Source organism: Physcomitrium patens, chromosome 3 (genome assembly GCF_059467195.1).
Source record: "Physcomitrium patens ecotype Gransden chromosome 3, ASM5946719v1, whole genome shotgun sequence".
Taxonomy (NCBI): domain Eukaryota; kingdom Viridiplantae; phylum Streptophyta; class Bryopsida; order Funariales; family Funariaceae; genus Physcomitrium; species Physcomitrium patens.
The window spans coordinates 23,005,622-23,023,727 of record NC_143412.1 but is presented as its reverse complement, the minus strand read 5'-3'; the positions used below and the strand labels follow the sequence as shown (position 1 = coordinate 23,023,727).

Sequence of the window (18,106 nt, the reverse complement as noted above, 5' to 3'; positions counted from 1 at the left end):
TTACTCTTATTAATATCTTTCTAATTCTTAATCTTATTTCAAGATTTTCTAATCATCTTAGCTTTGGCAATAGCTATTATAATTTAATTCTATATTATCTTTGAGTGATTTTTTATTCTTTTTGAGTGATACAAGAGTGTATTGAGCTTTCAGTTCTTTGAGGTTCATGTCCTTGATAACATGTAAATCAAGTATTAAAGAAATATATAAAACTTTGTATTAAATAAAATCAAAACAATCTAAAATAACTTCTTTTAGCATCATTATATTTTTTTTTAATGACATGATATATTTTCAACTCAAAAAGTAATATCTTATGACATTCATAATTATTATTTTTTATATAGTAGCTTTAATTTTTTGAAGGTGAATAATTCTATTATTGAAGATTTAGCAAATATATTTGAAAGTATTTATGAAGTAATATAGATGCTACTAAATAATATTTAAAAATTCATATCTGATGTCATAAAATATAATGACCTATATTTAAAGTTGGTTATAAATTGTTGGTTTTCTTTTCATTTTTTTTTGTTTTTTTAAAAACAAAATTAATATACTTGCATATTGGTTGTAATCACCAAAGTTATAAAAGATTCATTATACTTTTCATGTTTTAAACCAACAAGACAATCAATACATTAAAAATGAAACAATTACCATTTCAAGTTAGAAGAAATATTAATAAAAAATACAATCTAAAACAAGCATTGGCTTTAAAAAAACTGAAGTAAGCAAAAATATTATATATACTTATAAAAAATATTATTATCAAGCATATAAATAATTTATAGTTTATATTATATGTTAATTTAATTGGATTTTTAAAGTATAATTTATACAATATTTCAAGTCATAAAAAAAATGGTTTTCAAATTTGTAGAACCAAAACATATATATATATATATATATATATATATTTCTTGTATTGTGGTTTTTTAATAATTAGAAAATCATCTACTTCTTTATCTATTTAAATATTTTTTAAAGTATTTTTTTAATGCTTATGTTATAAGTCCACAAAGAGTGGCTGGATAGTTTTTACAATTTTTTTTTCACATTTAAAAAACAGGATTTATTATTTTCTAATTTTCTTATTTTCTTGAAATATTTAGATTAAATTAAGGAAAAAAGTTCTTTAAAAATTCACATACAAATAATAAAAAAAAAAAAAATGGTATTTACATTCTGCACTAAGAAGACATATATATATATATATATATATATATATGTAAAACGTTGAATAAAAAATCATTTAACAAAAATATCATGTAAATTAGTTACAGTCCATTATGATTTTTTAACATTCTTAAAATTATGTTAGATTAGAAGAAATTTGATTTTTTAATTTTTTAACTATTAAATTTATTTGTATAATTCTATTATTTGCAACAACTACAAAGGTTTTTGAAAAGTATAGTCTATCACAGTGGCTCGTCTTTTCTTATAATAGATTCCAACATTTTTATTTTCCACATTAACTTTTATTACTAAAAATTTATATAGTCTTTACTATGTCTTCTTCTTATTTTTTAATATCAACACAAGCCAAACTCCTAAAAGAAAAAAACTTTCAGAAAGCTTTTGAATCATGGTCTTTTCAAGTATCTCTTAAATATATTGACCTTTCATTGTTCTTAACAAATTAAAAATATGTGTACACAAAATCATAATAATAATCACTTACTCACAAATATTTAGAAATTAGGTAACTTTTTTTTTTTTATGTTTTTTTAAAAATAATATGTCGTCATTGAAATTTTAAGAATTTGTATATGTAAATGATTGTAATGCTTATTATTTGACTGGTAATTTTTTAGTCACTTATTTTACGTAATTACTCTAATTTCTTACCAGTATTTAGACAAAATAAGTTAAACTCTTTTGCAATATAATAAGTCACTTAAAATTTATGTTTTTGTATGTTTCCTTTTTAGCACTTCATTTTTCTTTGATACAATAATAGTTTATATTGATTTATTTTATTTTACATGTAGAAATTTAATTTCAAATAATGAAATTATCAGCTGCTTTAAAAATATATTTCTATTGTCTACAGTAGATTGAAGTAATCATTTTATGATATACAAAAATGAAAACTGGTATGGAAAAAAATTAATATTAATAAATTAAAAAATTAACTTACAATAACTTATTTCAAAAATTAAAAAATACTAAACACAAACATAGAAATTTCGAGGTAGGTATTTTTGTTTTCAAGCCGATTAAAATTTATTGAATATTTTGCAATAATAACAAAATCACTACTTGCCCTTCAATATTCAAGTTTTTATAGATTTCTAATCTTAAAGTATAAAAGTATATAGAAATGCAATTAAAGAGCTAACAATCTTCTTATGAAATGTACACAATTTAGGTGTCAAGCAAGCTATTGTTTAAATCTTTATCCCTATAAGCCAACTTTGAAAAGCTATAATATAAATGCTTTACATAAACCTATTGCATGCCTTAAAACAATCAGTTTTTTATAACCTCACCTTTCAGAAATAGTGGACAGTATTGCCAGTATTGTTCTATTCGTGATGTGTGCTCAAGTCATTGCAATACCGGGAAAACGTCTGCAATCCAGTATTAAAATGTGGTACTAGTTTCCCTTATTTGCTAGATGGGTGGCAACATTCACCAGGTGTAAAGGTGTACATAAGTCTAATTAATTAATCTTCCAACTGAATGGCATTCCAACAAAGGACTTCTGTAGGCCATGTCGTTTGGTATGTAAGATCCTCGAAATTAGAGGCTATTTCGTATATTTTGAAGAGGAATTGTAGCTTTTGAAGTCTGAGATACCGAACTAGACTAATTACGCCATTGATATTATTCCACAGATTGTTTAAGAAATCTAATCACATTATATATTATTCAATTACTATAAATACTAGTAGCTACATCTAAAAGAATAATTTCATATATAACATCACTAATAAATAAAAAACGACTATGTATTACTTCTACATGTATAAATTTGATTTTCTTAATTAAGAATATTTCTTTTTTTATAACAAAGACTTTATTTATAAAACAAATTAAGGCTTTTGAATCTAATAAGGCTAAGACTTTGTGATTTTTTTATCCTAAAAAAATTTATATCATAAAACAAGATGAAGAATTTGATAAGAGAATATGACTTTTACAAGAAATAATGTAAGATTTTTGCCACATGGTTCCTATTATAACTGAAAAAACTTATTTTTCAATATCTCATCTTCTTTGGTAATCATGCTCCTTATTTTGTGATTGCATTGCTTTTTTTAAGCAATATTGGCTAATGTGCTTAGATTCTCTATAATATAGGTATAAATATTTTTAATAATAATAAGTTTTTTTTATTCTATAAGAGATTTAAAATGTATAGTGTCAATTTACATAGATTTTGGTAAAGATAAGTATGCTTTCAAAAACTTAAAAGGTATTGTTATAACTTGACTTATACTTTTTCAACCAAATCTTTGTTATTAGCATCTTTCAAAAAATTGATTGTCACATGCAATGGCTTAAGCAATAAATTACTTAAATGAAACAACTTTTGGCATTGTTAACTATAAATCTTTGACATTATCTTTCAATCTATATTGAATCTAATTGATAAGGGCTTTGTCATTCGAATCCACATTGTAAGCAAGATTTTGGAATTTAACAATATATGTGATGGCTGAACATGATCCTTGTTGTAGAATTACGAGCTTGATGTGTACTACCCTTTCACAATCATTTTTTCTAAATATATTCATAAATACTTTTCAGAATGGTTTTGAATCATAGAATAGTTATGAATCTTTTTCCATCAAAAGTACAAATTAAAAGAAAATACTTCCAAATAGAAGTGCACCTATGAATCCATCTAAAAAAAAACCATAAAGGTATTAGAGATGATGTAATTTTAAATAGAGCTTAACTTGATGCAAAAATCCTCAAAATTTCGATCTTATACCATCAAACTTCTTAGGCTTATTAATCCTTGCTTCAATTGTGCTTGTAGAATCAAGACTTCTTGAACTTGATTGTCAAGTTGATCTTCTAGTTTCCATTAATTGTACAACTTTATATTAACATCTTTGGAGCTTTTCTATAGGTGAAGGAATAGTGCTTTTGGGGGTGGTGTTGGTAATGTGTGAAATTTCTATCCTAAGAGTATTGACAAGCTCATGAAAATTTGTGATAGTTGCAAACCTAATTTCACTTCTGCCAATTGTAGCATCCATGAATTTTCCTTCTATTGACATCTCAAATAAATTCAAAAGTTCAATTAGAGGTATATATTTCAAAACATACCTTACAAAAACATATCCTCCAATATTGAGGCGGTTTTCCTCTGTTCAGTGGTCTCTTTCTTTTAAAATCTCTCACCTCAACCAGCTCCCTAGGAATGACAAGGTGGGTCACTAATCGTTGTCCAATGACAAGGTGGGTCACTAATCGTTGTCCTCCGTCAGTGGCAAATAAATTCCCCTCCTCTTCCAAGTAATTCTAAGTGGGCCTCCGTCCACACGAACCTGCTGTAAAACTTTTTCTCCAATCTGGACAACCAAAAACCATTCTTCGTTGGTCTGTCTTTGAAACATGGCACGCATAATTTCGTATTGATAGCAGCATTCCTCCAGGCTCCTCGTCGGCTACGTGCACACTGCGCTGAAGTGCGACGCAATGGATGAGAGTTTGCTCGAAGAAGCCGCTGCAGTCGAAGAAAAATCTGGTTCCTTTCAGTGACAAACACAACTCAGCAGGTACCCATATATCATGATTCAGTTCCTTTGAATCATGGCTTGGGCTGGACTCCGGCTCATCGTATCATAGGGCTCCATCAGATATCATGGCTAAATTTACCTTTTGTTTATTTTCATAATGGAAAGCGGAAGATGATGTGAGAATGATCAACGGTACTTCTAGACCACCCAAGCGTTTCTCCAAGTGTAAGCAGCATGGAACTGAAAGGTCCTCATCGCCAGCTCCTGAATGAACTTGGCGCTATTCACCGTATGTGTGTGTGTGTACCATGTAGTCTCTACATTTGACATGTGCTCAGTGTCGCTGAGACTACCCAAATTGTAGGTCTTGGGCTACCGGGCACACGCAGTCAATTCGAATGATCACGTAATACAAAAGTTAAAGCAGCGACCACAGAGACCGCGTTAAAGCGAGCTCAAACGTCAGCACGCGGGACAACAGGGTCTGACGAGAAGCTGACCTGGTTTAAAAGTTCTCTAGTTCAATCTACTCCTCCCCACAATGGCAGAGAGTTTTGTCCTGAGCTATCGTTTATCAACTGACTGAGGTTTCTTGATGATATCTCATGTGGCAAATCAAAGGCTCCTACTTTCAGTCGTCTGTACTCCCACAGTTCCAGACCCCAAGGCACATCATGCGTGTACATGCAAGCTGTTGGGGATGGTGTCAAAAGCGTCTACGGATTCCGGACATTACAAATGCTCCCTCGTAGGGTACGCCGCAGAGCGAAGTCTCACAGTTCTGTGCTTCCGTGTAGCGAGCACTACCAACCTTGAAGTGCACATTTGTGTGTCGATTGCTTGTTAACTCAACGTCGACTCTGATCTCTAGCTTCTCGAGGATTCAACTCTGCAATCGCAAATTCACCGCTGTGTTGAAGCTCAATCGCCCCTCTTCCAACAAATGGTGTTAAGCCGAGGCTTCACAGAAGAGTGCAACTGGGTCATGTCCACATTTCGGCGTCGAAGAAAACCAGATGGGAGTTAGAATCTAAGCCTTCGGAATACACCTTTCTGTGGGTACAATTGTATACGTATGTTTGTGTGTGTATTGCACTATATGGTGCCCTCTGACGATCGAAAAGAGGAAATCATTTCTCCCACTTTTGGAAGATAAATCAAATGAAGTCTGATGGCGATAAATTCTGCACCTATACAGATGCCATGAGGCCCATGACCCCTCACACTTTCATGCTTCCGGAGAACTGCAGAAGCAGTGGAATTGAGTGGGGTGGTTGAGCTGGACATCTGTCCTTCAGACTCTAGTAAAATATTCAGTAATTAAGAAACACATTAACAAACAAACATGCTTCTCCCTCTAAAAACGTTGCACCAATACATGTTCAAATTTTGGTTTTCTTAAGTTTATTTTGATAGGGAATGTTAGATTATTAAAATTTGTTCACTATTTGATCAGTGGCACCTCCTTCCATTCAGAGTGTTGGAAAGTAAAAATACACTCTACATGTTTCTTGGCTTAATTTCCTCGAGTGTGGGATGGGGGAGTATTCCATCCATCCACCCAGCGCCCCTCCCTTGTTTGCGCTTCAAGGGAGCCCTGCAAAAAGGTGGATCAATCGCAACACATGGGTCACATACATACATACAAACAAAACAAAAATATAAAGAAACATACAAACAGACACAGAGAGAGAGGGAGGGAGGGCGCCTCCATCGCGTGTAGGGTGCGGTGAGGTCAGGAACAAATGGAGTAAGCGGCAGGGGGCAGGACATCCGGTGACGTCGGCGGCTGCGGTGGGTGACGTCAGCAGCCGCGGGGATGTAGCTCAGATGGTAGAGCGCTCGCTTAGCATGCGAGAGGTATGGGGATCGATACCCCACTTCTCCACTGCTTCTATAGCTCAGTTGGCTAGAGCACCCGTTTAGTAAGCGGGAGGTCCTGAGTTCAACTCTCAGTGGAAGCAGCGCCTTTTTGCCGCACATATCATGGTCGGAATCAGATTCCATTTGTAAAAATTTGGTTGTTTAGTTGTTTACTCCATAGTGTAATCAGGACTGCATTGGAGTTTTGGAATTAGTTATAAATTCAATAAAATGAACCAATTTTTTTTTTTTTTTTTTTTAATTATTTGTCTCATAATACAACCTTTATATTATACTACTTGCAAGTTAGGAATCAAACATGATTAATCATTAAAAAATATTATTATCATATTTTAAAAAGCAGTGACCAAAATAAAATATTAATAAATTAGGATCATTGTTGAACCACAATTTTCTGTTTACCTATCCAATATTACATCTTTGTTAATTTTCTATCAAAACAAGATTCAATACTATTTTTTTTATTGGTTGATTGTATGAACCAAGAAACATGTAGAGTGCAATTTTAATATATTATTAGTGCCCTTATTTCTCTCAAATAGTGAAACTAATGTTTCTTTTTTGGAAATAGCCTTTTCTAAACTAGTTTTCAGAGATACATGTTTTTTTTCTTTACATGCCAAAATTTTATTTATTCTTGTATATATGTATTTTTTTATGTATATGTATATCTATTTATTGTCCTTTTATTATCCAATTTCTGTAAGAGGTTTCCATTTATACAACTTAATGTTAATAGCTTACACAACTTATCAAAGAATGGACCTAAGGATGTTGCACTTAATACATTTTAGAAATTGATAGAGTCTTTAAACTTGTAAATTAAAAAATCAAAAAAATCAATATCCTAATATGATCAAATTAATAATTAATCTAAATTTAAAAAATCTAAATAAAATTATAGCTTTAATATATATATATATATATATATATATATATATATATCATTAAATTATTTTAAAATAGTATGTTAGTCTTGGTTCTTAAGTTGGTTGGAATGATATTCCATTCAAAATAACTATCTAGTATTAGGAGAATAAAGTTATAAAAAACATGACAAAATAAATAGTTACTTGTTGATTTTAGGTTTAAACACCCTTTTGAAGTATTCTTTATCTGAATTTTGATACTTTAAATATGTTTTGGTCTAAAATCCAAACCTCTTCATGATGGGTTTTTAATTTGGACTTTGGTACTATAAATATCTACTAAATTAGAGCTTGGATACTTATCTTATTGGCTTTTGGTATAGACTTTGGTGCCATAAGCTTTTGTTAAACTAAAGTCCAAAAATTTAAAATTACCAAAAAGAATTTCAAATAATTTATTCAAGAGTGGCATTCAACTTTGGAAAATCCTCAAATAAATTAGACTTAAACTAATGATAATTTCACACAATCTCAATATGTATCTTGATGCATAGCTTCCTTCTATTTTGTTCCTTTAATTAGGTTTGATATAAAATTATTAATGGTAGCAACTTTTGCCTTATCCTCCTATTTGAGCTTCAAATTTGGTTTACACAATAAGGTATTTGACATGGTGTGTTGTTTTCCTTACTTATATTCAAGCTAAATATCAAAGAGTTGTAATTATTCTTCTCAATGATAATGTTGTGATTTCATATTTTTGAGATATAAATCATGTAGCAAAAGTTGATAGTTAATCCAAATAATCAATGGCTTTTCTAAAAAATATTATCCCTACATCTTTATGGCATATATAATTGTTACTTATTCTTGATCACATATAGAGTAATTGTGCTCTGCCCTTCTGAGCTTACATGATTTGTACACCTTAGGTTGAAGGCTTATATCTAGAGATTTTTTGTTGGCCTCAAATATAAAAGGTAGCTAAAGACTTTGTACAATCATGTAATATTTCTTCAAGATTCAAAACTCCTTGTCATCAATCTTAAGAACTTCTTCAACCAAAATTTATTCCAAAATAACTATGATCTTTTGTTTCTATGGATTTTATCATAGATCTTTTAGTCTCAAGTTTGTATGATTCTATATTCATAATAGTAGATTATTTTATTAAAATGGCATATTTTATACCATATACAAAATCTATCATAAGACAAGAAATAGATAAGTTTTTTTTAACAATATCTATTGCTATTATGGACTATCCAAGGATATTATATTAGATAAAAAGACTCAATTTGTATTAAGATTTTGAATATTCTTTTCAAGATTTTAAAAGTCAATATAAAATTTTCTTTGACTCTTTATTATTAAACAAATGGCCAAACAAAATGGTGAATTAAATTTTGAAGCAATATTTGAAATATACCAGCAACTATCATTAAGATGATTAGATAATTATTTTTCTATTTGAAAAGTTTATATAGAATAATTTGGTACATTCTTCTATTCAATAAATACTATTATTTATCAATTATAGTTATCATCTATAATTTGATGCTTTTGACTTTTTAAAAGTTGATAATCTTGTAATAGAAAATTTAGCAAATTGTTTATCTAAGCTACATACAACAATCAAAGGCATAGTTAAAAGAAGCTCAAGAATGAAAAAAATCAATGTGGATATCTATTATAAGGAACAACTACAATACAACGTGGATGAAAAGGTTTAGTTACTTTGTTCCAATATCAAGACTACTTGTCTTTATGACAAGTTTGACTATAGTAGGCTTGGATCTTTTCTTATTTGTAAATAAGTCAATCTTATTGCTTATCAATTATATCTACCAAAATCTATGAAAATCCATTTTATATTCTACATGTCTCTTTTTGAGCCATATAAAATAGTGAATATCTCGAAAAAAAGACAAATGCTACCTCTTTCTATAGAAGTGGATAATAATCAAGAGTTTGAGGTGGAAGAAGTCTTAGATTCAAAGCAAAATGAAAATAAATTAGAATATCTTATTCATTGGCATGGATATGATATTAATAAATACAAATGAGAGCTAACAAAAAAAATCTTGTAAATACAATAAGAAAATTGAGGCTTTTCATTAATAACATATGTCAAAAATAAGATAAAAAATAGCGAGATCCATAAAAGATGATGAGCACTCCTTGTGGAATTCATCTTTAGAAAACAAGGTAATATCATGGACATATGTATTTATTCCAATAATTATCTATATGATTAAGTAGAAGTAGATGAGTGTTGATTAATTCCATAATATCTTCTAAAAAAGCTTCTTAAAAGCTTTGTATATACAATTTTGACTTTACACATGTTTGTAGTTGATTAATCAATTAGAAACTTTGTCAATGTATTAACCACATGCCATATGTATTCGTAGCTTACGGAATAAATTAACTATGTAGAGCATATGTAGAAAACTTTTTGTACAAGTTAAGTCATATGTCTGGTAAAGTTAATACGTGTTGGAGGTCCTACAGATCATTGTTATATAGATCCTACTTAGATGGTATATATGAAGATTGGAGTAAAGCCTTCTTTACTCTTATTAATATCTTTCTAATTCTTAATCTTATTTCAAGATTTTCTAATCATCTTAGCTTTGGCAATAGCTATTATAATTTAATTCTATATTATCTTTGAGTGATTTTTTATTCTTTTTGAGTGATACAAGAGTGTATTGAGCTTTCAGTTCTTTGAGGTTCATGTCCTTGATAACATGTAAATCAAGTATTAAAGAAATATATAAAACTTTGTATTAAATAAAATCAAAACAATCTAAAATAACTTCTTTTAGCATCATTATATTTTTTTTTAATGACATGATATATTTTCAACTCAAAAAGTAATATCTTATGACATTCATAATTATTATTTTTTATATAGTAGCTTTAATTTTTTGAAGGTGAATAATTCTATTATTGAAGATTTAGCAAATATATTTGAAAGTATTTATGAAGTAATATAGATGCTACTAAATAATATTTAAAAATTCATATCTGATGTCATAAAATATAATGACCTATATTTAAAGTTGGTTATAAATTGTTGGTTTTCTTTTCATTTTTTTTTGTTTTTTTAAAAACAAAATTAATATACTTGCATATTGGTTGTAATCACCAAAGTTATAAAAGATTCATTATACTTTTCATGTTTTAAACCAACAAGACAATCAATACATTAAAAATGAAACAATTACCATTTCAAGTTAGAAGAAATATTAATAAAAAATACAATCTAAAACAAGCATTGGCTTTAAAAAAACTGAAGTAAGCAAAAATATTATATATACTTATAAAAAATATTATTATCAAGCATATAAATAATTTATAGTTTATATTATATGTTAATTTAATTGGATTTTTAAAGTATAATTTATACAATATTTCAAGTCATAAAAAAAATGGTTTTCAAATTTGTAGAACCAAAACATATATATATATATATATATATATATATTTCTTGTATTGTGGTTTTTTAATAATTAGAAAATCATCTACTTCTTTATCTATTTAAATATTTTTTAAAGTATTTTTTTAATGCTTATGTTATAAGTCCACAAAGAGTGGCTGGATAGTTTTTACAATTTTTTTTTCACATTTAAAAAACAGGATTTATTATTTTCTAATTTTCTTATTTTCTTGAAATATTTAGATTAAATTAAGGAAAAAAGTTCTTTAAAAATTCACATACAAATAATAAAAAAAAAAAAAATGGTATTTACATTCTGCACTAAGAAGACATATATATATATATATATATATATATATGTAAAACGTTGAATAAAAAATCATTTAACAAAAATATCATGTAAATTAGTTACAGTCCATTATGATTTTTTAACATTCTTAAAATTATGTTAGATTAGAAGAAATTTGATTTTTTAATTTTTTAACTATTAAATTTATTTGTATAATTCTATTATTTGCAACAACTACAAAGGTTTTTGAAAAGTATAGTCTATCACAGTGGCTCGTCTTTTCTTATAATAGATTCCAACATTTTTATTTTCCACATTAACTTTTATTACTAAAAATTTATATAGTCTTTACTATGTCTTCTTCTTATTTTTTAATATCAACACAAGCCAAACTCCTAAAAGAAAAAAACTTTCAGAAAGCTTTTGAATCATGGTCTTTTCAAGTATCTCTTAAATATATTGACCTTTCATTGTTCTTAACAAATTAAAAATATGTGTACACAAAATCATAATAATAATCACTTACTCACAAATATTTAGAAATTAGGTAACTTTTTTTTTTTTATGTTTTTTTAAAAATAATATGTCGTCATTGAAATTTTAAGAATTTGTATATGTAAATGATTGTAATGCTTATTATTTGACTGGTAATTTTTTAGTCACTTATTTTACGTAATTACTCTAATTTCTTACCAGTATTTAGACAAAATAAGTTAAACTCTTTTGCAATATAATAAGTCACTTAAAATTTATGTTTTTGTATGTTTCCTTTTTAGCACTTCATTTTTCTTTGATACAATAATAGTTTATATTGATTTATTTTATTTTACATGTAGAAATTTAATTTCAAATAATGAAATTATCAGCTGCTTTAAAAATATATTTCTATTGTCTACAGTAGATTGAAGTAATCATTTTATGATATACAAAAATGAAAACTGGTATGGAAAAAAATTAATATTAATAAATTAAAAAATTAACTTACAATAACTTATTTCAAAAATTAAAAAATACTAAACACAAACATAGAAATTTCGAGGTAGGTATTTTTGTTTTCAAGCCGATTAAAATTTATTGAATATTTTGCAATAATAACAAAATCACTACTTGCCCTTCAATATTCAAGTTTTTATAGATTTCTAATCTTAAAGTATAAAAGTATATAGAAATGCAATTAAAGAGCTAACAATCTTCTTATGAAATGTACACAATTTAGGTGTCAAGCAAGCTATTGTTTAAATCTTTATCCCTATAAGCCAACTTTGAAAAGCTATAATATAAATGCTTTACATAAACCTATTGCATGCCTTAAAACAATCAGTTTTTTATAACCTCACCTTTCAGAAATAGTGGACAGTATTGCCAGTATTGTTCTATTCGTGATGTGTGCTCAAGTCATTGCAATACCGGGAAAACGTCTGCAATCCAGTATTAAAATGTGGTACTAGTTTCCCTTATTTGCTAGATGGGTGGCAACATTCACCAGGTGTAAAGGTGTACATAAGTCTAATTAATTAATCTTCCAACTGAATGGCATTCCAACAAAGGACTTCTGTAGGCCATGTCGTTTGGTATGTAAGATCCTCGAAATTAGAGGCTATTTCGTATATTTTGAAGAGGAATTGTAGCTTTTGAAGTCTGAGATACCGAACTAGACTAATTACGCCATTGATATTATCCCACAGGATAACATGTGGCTCTACAGGTGTGTACATATAGTGAGCACTGCACATTGTTCATCTTCATGAATATTTTATAAGTTATTATTTAATGAATTCCTCAATAAATTACACGGTTTAATCCTGCATACACAAGTCACACAAGTTTGGAGCAATGACGGAGAACACTATCGCACTCACACGCCACAACGCTCGTGATATTGAGCATGGCTCCCAACAGTTAATTACGAATCAGCATCTGATCAGAAATTGAGAATCACTTGAATATCTTAATCACAAGTAGCGAAACCTCTATGCTAGTGATGTGTGACCCGTATCTGTCTGCAAAGCAGAGCTTGCGCAGTGCAGTCACCAGAAGCCAACTTATCTCTGTAAGGAGCGACATCAGGGGTAAACTTCAATCTTAGACAGATATCCCATTTTGAGTGCTCCATGAAGATTCGGATAAAACCATTGTATTGCAAGGAAAAGAGAGGATACTGTAACATGAATGAGCACAATCAACATAATCTGTCTGTCACGACGAAACCTATCAAACAATACACTTCAAAAAGTGTGAGCCTGAACAAACCCTAGGCAGAAGCGCACTGATTGATATAATGCCACCAGAGCTCTGAAATACATCTGCACTAAACTGAACTAGGCGCATTCTATGGTGATCAATTTGGCACTTTGTATCGTTGATTCTGTACGGTGTCCAATTCACATCAACGCAAACGGAATCACAGCACAATGTGCAACGATGAAATCAGCACTCCAAACCTGCGCTCCTCCAGAAATGACGGTAACTCAACTCATAAGCGAGGTCCAAAAACCCTAACCTAAACATTCGATAAATTGTTTGAAGCCGACAAAAAGGTGCCTGCATAGCTTCTCGTCCTCGCACATCAACGCACACAATAATCAGAGCAACAGAAACCTAACAGAGACCTGCGTGAAAGTCCAAGTGCGAAAGCAGCGCTCACCCGCTTGCGGGAGTCGTAGAGCTTAAACTACAGCGCGAGCTTCTACGCAGTTTCTAAAGGACTGACCCCTTGAAGAAAAATAGGATACTGCTGAAAAACATGACAAGCTCTCTTCTCTGCAGTAGAACTGCTCCTTCAATCCCCGACTTGTCGATACTCCTACCGCCATATACCCTAATAAGTTAGGGAGGGAGCGACCCAACCCGGTATCTTTCCGTTGCAACCACAATTGAAGCTATTATCGATCTGCGGCTCAAATGCGAATGTTGAAATGAACAATTGCCCAACTTTCCCACACACCCACATCCACATCCCTTCTACTCATGCTCACCATATCCTCCATCCTTTGCCCCTTTTCACGAGCAAAATCTCATCACAACCCCTCGCTAACAAACCTCTCCATCAATGAGCTAACGTAGCTCACAGAGCATTACAATGAACCCGGCAATTCAATTCAAGCTCATCATAGGTCACTGATGATCAATCTGTTGCGAGGTGATCAATCGATTGACAAGCTATTCCGTTGCATTAACCCCTCGCAACACTGTGCAGAATGCACAAGGCCGTCTTCCACTTCACTTGAGAAATCCATTAGGGTTAGGGTTAGGATTTTGAATATGCGGATTGCTTCGTTACGTACGCTGCAGCTCTTGCGTTACCTTTGTCAGCAGAAGTCAATGGCGGGTACTCATACCCTATAATGTTTTGTGAGTAATACTACGAAATTTCTCTTTATATTCAAATATGTATACACATTTCATTGTATTTGAAGTAGAATCCAAAATGTCTGTGATGCCACACTAGAATACAAATGATAGGAATTCAATTTGTGTTTTTCTAGGTTGAGACTGATGAATAAACGTGGGTTAATAAAGTCAATTGTACATATCAAGTCAAATACAACTATGATGATAGTGAGAACCAATCATGTGTAGATGCATCATTGATACCAAACAAAAGCATGTGAGAGATTTTTTTAAAACTTATATATCATCAATATATTAAGATCGCTCAACTAGACAAGTACAAGGAGACAAGTGGTGGCTCTCCTTCACTGCATGCTCCCCACTTCGTTTTCATCAAAAAAAAACTTCACGTCATCTGGAGTTTACAGGCCCTTAACAAAACTGATTACTTGCTGTTTCGAGATGTTAATGTGTTGTGTCGATATGTTCCATGTGCCGCCCCCCAAACTCAAAGAATTCTTTTGCATTCTTTTTCTCGAGTGATGAGTGAATGGGAGAGCAGGTGGTAGTCGCTATGCGTTGCAAGTAGGTAGAGAGCTCTATACGATGGTATTGAGCTGCTACGTTTGGTTGGCTGGTTGGCTGGACGTTGTCGTGTGTGGTCATGTTGCAAAGCATTGAGGCGAACGCTTGATGATCCTGAATGCTGGTGCTGCTGGGAGTGGGTGCAGCTCCAGCTCTTACCGCGGTGTTGGAAACTAATTCAGTGCACACCTCAGGAGGTAAGCCACCCTAGGCAGAAGCCACACGTGAGGAAGTCCAGCAAGTTTCTAAGTTTTTTTTACATTAGTTTGTTTTATGGTACTGATTTTATTTGTGCCTTCCGTTGTAGGTTTTGTGCAGCTCCAACTCTTGCCGCGGTATTCATAAACCCTTAACAAAACTGAGATATTGATGATAACTTGCTATTTCGAGATGTTCCATGTGCTGCCTCTCAAACTCAGAGCAGGTATTACGTCACACGGGCTCTTGCTGCGGTGTTCATAGGCCCTTAACAAAACTAAGATATTGATGATAACTTGTTGTTTCGAGATGTTCCGTGTGCCACCTCCTACACTCAGAGCAGGTATCTCATCACACGGGTTCTTCTTCTCAGGTGATGAGTGAATGGGAGAGCATGTGGTAGTCGCTACGCATTGCAGGTGGATAGAGAGCTCTTTACGATGGTATCGAGTTGCTGCATCTGGTTGGCTAGTTGGCTGGACGTCGTCATTTGTGGTCGTGTGGCAAAGCATTGAGGCAAACTGGATGAATTTTACAAACTGGTTTATTACAAGTGAATTTTATTACTTGATGAATTTTATTGATTGATGATCTTGAATGTTGGTGCCGCTGGGAGTGGGTGCAGTTCTAGCTCTTGCCGCGGTGTTGGAAGCTAATCTAGTGCACACCTCGGGAGGTAAGCCGCCGTAAGCAGAAGCCACACTTGAAGAGGTGAAACACAAGTCGAGCAAGTTTCTAAGTTTTTTTTTACATTAGTTTATTTTATGGGTATTGATTTTATTTCGTGCCTTCTGTTGTAGTTTCTATGTAGCTCCAGCTCTTGTCGCGGTGTCTAGTGCACACTTCAGGAGGTAAGCCGTCGTAGGCAAAAGCCACACTTGAGGAAGTAAAACATAATTACACATGAGGAGGTAAAACACAAGTCGAGCAAGTTTCTAAGTTTATAAGTTTCTAAGTTTTATTTATTTTTATTTTTATTTTTATTTTTTTATATTAGTTTGTTTTATGGATACTGATTTTGTTTGTGTCTTCCATTGTAGGTTTTGTCAGATGATGAGAAGAGGCCATTGTATATGATCAGTATCAGTTTACAAAGAATTAAGTTGTTGACCAGGATATTTTGGGCCGGCTTGCTCCAGAGTAAGCAAATGAATTCATTTGCAATATTTTTATGACAATCAAAGTTCACTTACTCCAACCATGTCAAATTTATTTTTAATTCACGCCAAAATTGTACTTTACAAATAACAAGTTGCTAGTAATGGAAAGATCAATTAAATTGCAAAGCCTTTGGCTATCATCTTTCTTTCCTCTATAACAGAAGCTAGGATATTATTGTTAAATAAGGATTTATGTAGGGATTTTATAAGAAATAAAGTCATTTTATTAATTTAATAGTTTTTATCTTTATAGTTATATTTATAGTTTATATAATTTTCATATTACATTTATTATATGTTCATTGTAAACACAAGTTCTTGAGCAACAAAGTTTTATTGGAATATTACAAGTTCTTGAGCAACAAAGTTTTATTGGAATATTACAAGTATTGTTAACTACATCAAGAATTATTGTACAAAAATTAAATTGTAAAAATTTCATTTCTTTTTGTATGAGATTTTTTATATTCAACTTCATATGTATAAATAGATATATATATATATATATATATCTATCTATTTGTGTGTATAAATAAATAATGATATATTATCTAGTAAATATGGAGATACAATTTTATAGAGGTACAATTTAGACGACTCTAATTTTATGGAGGTACAAGCTTATTCCAATTCTCTAGTGAAACCTGTGGCATTATAAATGGTAGTTTTAACAATGAATCGAAGAGTAATTGTTCAACGACAACGTAGGAAATGTGAGAGATCACAAAGAGAAGCCAAAATAGTTACAAGTACTAAAGCTATATATAATCTAGGAAGTATGAATGTTTTGTGTCTTTATTGAAACACATTACATTGGTTTGATGAACATTTAGCTCAGTTGCTAAGGAAGTTGCCATTATTTAGACAATGTTGTCAAGGAAAAGTTTCTCTACTATCTCTACTTTCTCCGCCTTTGCTTTAGAGATGCTTATTTAAGGACTAAGATGCAAGAGCAAGGGAGTTCCAAGAAAATATCTATCAATACAATGCTATACATGTGTTTATGTCCTTAGGTGCAAATGTTGATCGATCTATGCTTCAAAGAAATGCTCCATATAGTTTTAGAATAAATAGAGAGTTGCGCCATTTAGCAGGAGCATTGTTACTTGACTTACGCATAGCTCTATATCCATGATGCATCATTTGCACAAGATAGAAGAATGAGATGTAATTATGAATTATTGAGTCAAACTTTGTCGAAAATTAGAGAAGTTTTAAAGGAGAATAATTTGTTTATTGGATTATATAGATAGGCATATAAAATACTATCTGAGGTGCAGAATGAAGGAGTAGTAGAAGTAGATCTTGATGTTGCTTTGCACTTTATGAATGAAAGCGATAGATGCCAATATAATCTTTCCACCAGTTTTGAAGAAATTGCTATTATATTGCCTAGAGATGGATCAGAGCATAATATATTTTGTGATATTATTATTTGCCTACGTAGTAATGGATTATTAGAAAGGATTCATGAGGTTCATCTGGCATATTTGCCCTTTTATTATGTTCTATTTTTTTTGCATGGAACCTTTGGATGATATCTTGACTTAAGGGCACAAAATATAGTGATGGATATTGTTTGAGAAAGAAAAGATGCTGGACGAGGAGATTAGAGAGGCAACATCTTTATACAAATGGATTAT

The 18,106-nt window shown here is 30.9% G+C and overlaps 1 long non-coding RNA gene and 2 other non-coding genes across 7 annotated transcripts; all 3 read left to right on the top strand.

Moving 5' to 3' along the window:
* The first annotated feature begins 6,518 nt into the window (after positions 1–6,518).
* Positions 6,519–6,591, top strand: TRNAA-AGC (transfer RNA alanine (anticodon AGC)). Its single transcript has one exon. It is a non-coding gene; the product is annotated as a tRNA-Ala (tRNA).
* A 2-nt stretch (positions 6,592–6,593) lies between these two features.
* On the top strand, positions 6,594–6,667 carry TRNAT-AGU (transfer RNA threonine (anticodon AGU)). The gene has a single exon. It is a non-coding gene; the product is annotated as a tRNA-Thr (tRNA).
* A 4,664-nt stretch (positions 6,668–11,331) lies between these two features.
* LOC112279465 (uncharacterized) lies at positions 11,332–16,698 on the top strand. 5 transcript variants are annotated; one of them, XR_012217270.2, is made up of 5 exons: positions 14,809–15,302; positions 15,413–15,529; positions 15,929–15,979; positions 16,104–16,154; positions 16,344–16,698. It is a non-coding gene; the product is annotated as an uncharacterized LOC112279465 (long non-coding RNA). The 5 variants fall into 5 exon arrangements; XR_016502314.1 differs by having other exon boundaries at positions 11,332–15,302; positions 15,413–15,979; positions 16,104–16,214; XR_016502313.1 differs by having other exon boundaries at positions 11,345–15,302; positions 15,413–15,979.
* Positions 16,699–18,106: the final 1,408 nt, after the last annotated feature.